Here is a 6,000-nt window from a genome sequence, read left to right as displayed (position 1 = left end):
AGTGTTCTAGATCAGCAGTTCTCAAACTGTGGGTTGGGACCCCAAAGCCCTGGGCAGCAGGGTTCAGGTTGCAGGCCCCCTACCTGGGGCTGAAGCCCTTGAGCTTCAGCTTTGGCCCCCCTGCCCAGAGTGATGAGGATCCGGCTTTGGCCTCCCCGCCTGGGGTAGTGGGGTTCAGGCGGCCTCGGGCTTCGGTCCCCACTCCTGGGGTCATGAAGTAATTTTTGTTGTCAGAAGGGGTCACGATGCAATGAAGTTTGAGAACCCTCCTCTAGATTACTTAAATTAGGGGTGCTTCTGGTACTTTAACACTGTTGGCATAGTACCTTACTATGTGAATATTTTTCTTGAAGTCAAATGGACTACTCATGGAATAAAGAGCCACTCAATAGGTGGAAAGGTATCTCAATACCACCCTTATTGACTAAAGATGAATGAGCTTGAAAAGGTTCTGAATTGACTGAGTCTGGGAAAGCATCCCAAAATTTGGAAGCTTATTTGATTATTCTCTGAATAATTCCAGCCTCCAGTCTGTGGAAAATTGGGCTGGAAAAAAAAGGGTTTTTTTTCTTTCTGTCTTTTTTCTTCCTTTAGCCAGGAACTGATCCTGCAGACTTTTATGCACGTGTATGGTCTTATTAAGTTCTTAGATGTTTAGTTTTTTTAGATCATGTGCTTGCATGGTACAGAATGAGGCCCTAGGGTGCCACAGTACTATAAATGTGAAAGAACAATGGAATACCTATTTACGTCAACGAATCCCTTCCTAGAACAAACTAGATCCTTTTTTCCAACAATAAATTGCAAGACAAAGTCTACTGGAAATGGAAAAGTGGGAAGGCACCCAATTTATAATATATGGTCAGTTATGCTTTGTGTAAATAAATGTATAGGAGGGCAGCATGAAAACAGAGTGAGTTATTGCTAGCCAAATGAATAAGTGGCTTCTACCAAGAGATCAAAGGAAAAAATAGTTCTGGGAAACCGTAGTCCCATTAAAAAAGATAAGTTACATTAACTATTCTAAAATGCTGTAAATAGATTTTTTTTTTTTAAATCTTTGTCTTTGGTGAGAAAAATAGTTAGGTAGACAACTGAGAATCATGAAAAATGACTGTTGGTAAAGCACAGGTGAGGGAATACTTGGAAAATGAGAATATATACAGCTGGTTTATCTGGTATGGTTCCTATGTACCTAATGGTAAAATTCACCTCTGGACTAGAGGATCAACGGAAGGTTAGCTCACTCAAGTGCCACAGAAAGAGTCTCTTTGCCAGGCCCATATAGGCTAGCTAATGCAGAAGGCCATAATAGGTGCAGACCCTGGTTTTAGGAATAGTGAATTTCTGCAGTCCACCCACATGAAGCCTGAACGCTCAGGTTTCAGCCCAAGTTAATTACCTAATTCATGTATTATACCATGGATAATTATTTCTGAAATTCATAGAAAACTGTGGGGGATTGGTATTGAATAGAAATGAGATGAACAACAAATGTATTACCAATTTGCAGAAGAGAAAAGATGCCTGATTTTGACAAAAAGAAAAGGAGTACTTGTGGCACCTTAGCGACTAACATTTATTTGAGCATAAGCTTGCATCCAATGAAGTGAGCCGTAGCTCACGAAAGCTTATGCTCAAATAAATTTGTTAGTCTCTAAGGTGCCACAAGTACTCCTTTTCTTTTTGCGAATACAGACTAACACGGCTGCTACTCTGAAACCTGATCTTGACAGTTACCATCTCCTGAGTATTAATATTCCTCCCTAGTAAAATAATTGAACAAACATCCACATCAAAGTTCCTGGTCTGGTCTGATTTACCAATCTGTAATTTAAACGTCAAATCTGACTTTAACCTATTCTGAGTGATTGGACGTTTCAACCTAGGAAGGTGATTGAAAAGGAAGTGAAAGCGTGAAAAGGAGATTCATCTCCTAACTTGCTGGAGGAAGAAGTTTACTCCATCTGTCTCCCTAGTATGCTCAGTGTATTTTTATCACTTGTTTTGTGAGTTCTGTCATACACACACTGGGTGAAATTCTGACCTCCCCACTGAAATCGGCAAAAGTCCCATTAACTTCACTGTGGCCAGGATTTCACCCGCTATATTGCATCTTAAATAATGTCAGGTATTGTGATCACATGGTGAAGAAACTTCTTATGTGCTCGTCTTGCTCCATTCTCACAAAGTAAAATGGCATTATTATCCATGGCAGGATCTACTGCATATTCCTAGTCTGTCTATTGCAAAAAATGTAATTTGTTGCAAATAAGAATAAGTTTGTCATCACAAACTGAAATATATTGTTTAGGATAATGTATTTACCTGCAGGCAGCTTTTGTAACAAATTGCACTCAGTGTAATTGTTGGAGGCAGTTATCCTTTTCCTGTCTATTAAGCTTCTGGTTTACTTCATTAACATGTTGCTAATTGGTGTGTGATTTAGTTTAAATTCTACATGAATTGTGTTGTAAAGCAGAAATTGTTATAATTCATATCAATATCCCATGGGAGCTTTTTTCAGATCCAACGCATCTTAGGAGGTGATTGATTGAAGAAAAAAAACAAAACAAAACAACCAAGGAATTAGTAGGTGCCATCTGTACTCGTAAAGATTAAAATAAAAATATAATTAAACTGTGAACTAAATATCTAAGAAATAAGAAGGAGCAAAACTACTCTTAAAGGCAAACAATTCTTAAATCATGCTTCTTATCAGCATTTGATTGTGATTTTCATGAATTACACTGTCAGAGCTGAAGAAGCTTTAATGCACAAATGAAAGTAAAAGGAGCTTTAATTTGTGTCCTCAGCCAAACTTCCTTTGAAAATTCTGGGTTTTCTGGGTTGCATGTACAATCAAGCATGACTTTGTATTGCTTTGTGAAGTACTACATGATAATATAACTGGGATTAAAGGGAAATTGAATGTACTGAAATTTAATGATGGCTGCTCCTAAAATACACAATCTCATCCAGAGACACTGATAATACTCTGTCTTTCAAATGTACAAAAAGAAACATTGGGTAACACAACACAGAGGGAAAAAAAGTAGAAATCACAGCTAGAGGCATCTCTCTTGAAGCTTCTTACCACATAAAGCATAGCATCTGAAAGCTTGAGTCTTTTACAGCAGTCACTAAGTATTAGTGCGATAAGATACAAGCCAACAAGATATACAGTGCTTTCTCCACTGACCAGACCTAAAACTGCTGATTACTCATTTTGGCTTAATTTTCAGCCAGTTTTCAAATTTTTGAGTCATGGGGTTCTATTTATAAAAGAGAGAAACATTTTAGTGCCAGCCTGAGCTCAGGGCTAATAGTGCTATTCCAGAAGCAAAAGATATAATTCTTAAACATTATAGAAGAGTTACAAACTATTGGCCAAAGGATATTTTTGTGAGAACATGCAGGGCTCTAAGCAGTAAACGTGATATATCTTGATATTAGTAAGGATTTTGACATAGTCCCACATGACATTCACATAAGCAGAGTAGGAAAATGTGGTCCAGATTACATTACTATAATGTGGGTGCATGACTGATTGAAAGACCATACTCAGAGTAATTATCAATGGTTCACTGTCAATCTGAGAAGACATATGTAGTGGGGTCCCGCGGGGTCAGTCCTGGATCTGGTACTGGCCAATATTTTCATTAATGACTTGGATAATGGAATAGAGAGTATGCTTATAAAATTTGTGGATGGCTCTATGCTGGGAAGGGTTGCAAGCACTTTGGAGGACAGGTTTAGAATTCAAAACGACCTTGACCAATTGGAGAATTGGTCTGAAATTAGCAAGATAAAATTAAATAAAGACAAGTGCAAAGCACTACACTTAATAAGGAAAAATCAAATGCTCAAATATACAATGGAGAATAACTGACTAGGTGGGGTAGTACTGCTGAAAAGGATCTGGGGGTTATAGTAGCTCACAAATGAATATAAGTCAACAATGTGATGTAGTTGTGAAAATGGCTAGTAGCCTTTTGGGATGTATTAACATGAATTTCATATGTAAGACACGGGAGGTAATTGTCCTATTCTACTGAGTACTGGTGAGACCTCAGCTGGAGTGATGTGTCCAGTTGTAGGCACTACACTTCAGAAAAGATGTGGACAAATTGGAGACATTCCAGAAGAGAGCAATAAAATGTTTAGAAAACCTGACAGATAAGGAAAAGTTAAAAGACCTGATCATGTTTAGTCTTGAGAAAAGGAGACTGAGCGGTGACCTGATAAGTCTTCAAATATGTTAAGGGATATTATAAATTGGACAAAGATCAACAGTTCTCTATGTCCACTGGAGGTAGGACAAGAAGTAATAGGCTTAATGTACAGCAAGAGAGATTTAGGCTAGATAGTAGGAACAGCTTTCTAACTATAAGGGTAGTTAAGTTCTGGAATGTGCTTCCAAGGGAGGTTGTGGAATCCCCACCATTTAAGAACAGGTTGGACAAACACCTTTCATGGGTGGTCCAGGTTTATTTCGTCCTGCCCCAGTGCAGGAGGCTGGACTTGCTGACTCCTTGAGGTCCCTTGTAACCCTAAGTTTCTGTGATTCTATGAATTTAGTTACCAATGTGGATTTATCCAAAAGCAGAATTTGACTTTATAGACTCTATTGTCCTTGCAATAAGATCCCGTCCATTGTATCTAATTCTGTCATCAAACTACAAATGGAGTATTTGCTGCCAAAATTGATTGAAAAGATATTGCTTGAAATTGCTGTGAAGTAGAATACACCCCTCACCTCTGACTGCTACTTAATAAAGTACCTGCATCATCTTAATCAAAAGAGTCTCCAAATTAAACCAGGGTGCAAAATGATCTCAGTGTTAAGGAACAGACCACATAGTTGTTTAAAGTAATGGGAAATGGATCTGACTGTTTCTGGAACAGAAACTGGGAAGTCATAGTGAAAAACACTCCAGTGTCTCATTGCAAATATAAGGACTAAGCCTGTGGGGTGAGGAAAGCCTCCTGTCCCATTGACACTCAGCACTTTACAGAATTAGGCTTGCGCTCCTTAGAAGCCATTCAATGTTTTTTCATATCAGTTGATTTTAACTCTCCATTTGTAGTGATGCCCTCAGGGATGCTTGAGAATCTAGATATTTCCTGCTCTATTTTACAATTTGTCCAATATTGTTTCTCCCCCGCTCCTGTGTGTCTAAAGAATCAGAAGGCAATCCATGCTGCCTTTCCTCTCTTTTCTTGTTGTTGTGCCAGCATCACTGAAGCCAACACCCCACCAAAATGTGCCCCGGTCTGGAAGCAGCATTTTTTATTTTTGAGGCAGGGCTATGAAACGCACATCTGAAATTTTGTGTACCGTAAAAGTCATTTACTTTTTTCTTAATGGCATAATTTTTGCAGCTCTATTAGTAATCCAGAGGACAATCCTACCAGATTATGATCATTTTAAGGATAGGGTATATTTTGGGCTGAAACAGCAGAACATTTCCCTAGGAAGACGCACAGTTAAATTTTTATTCAAGCCATTGAAATGCAAAAGAAACCGCTGATCAGTGCTGGGCTTTGTTTCTGTTTTCAGATTTACAGTAGGAATCTACATGTCACTTCCAGCCCTACATCGAGGAAAATGAAGCACTTTATGCTGAGATTCCCCTGCTCTGTTGGGACTCCTAAAAAGTAACCTCCTTTTGCTTTTTTGTCCAGTATTGAGTGACTCAAAGTAAATGCCACGTACAACACCATGTAGCAAAAAGGAAATATGAGTGTGCAGTAAACTAGCCTCCGTGCTGGGAGAATACATATAATTTGTGTGAGTGAGGTGGGAGGCCTTCAAAAAGCTTGGAGTTTACTGAAGACAAGCATACAAAAGCGTGGAAGGTAATGAGGCAGGAACTGTAGCTTTCTTCATTGTACCATTTGTAAGGTACATTGTGCATGAGGTAGGGCTTCTCTCATAAGGTAACAGCTTCAGAATTTTTATGATCCTTCCTGTGGACTGCTTAAGGTATGCATAAA

This window comes from Caretta caretta, chromosome 9, assembly GCF_965140235.1.
Source record: "Caretta caretta isolate rCarCar2 chromosome 9, rCarCar1.hap1, whole genome shotgun sequence".
In the NCBI taxonomy this organism is placed as follows: Eukaryota; Metazoa; Chordata; order Testudines; family Cheloniidae; genus Caretta; species Caretta caretta.
Note: the sequence above shows the minus strand (reverse complement) of the source record.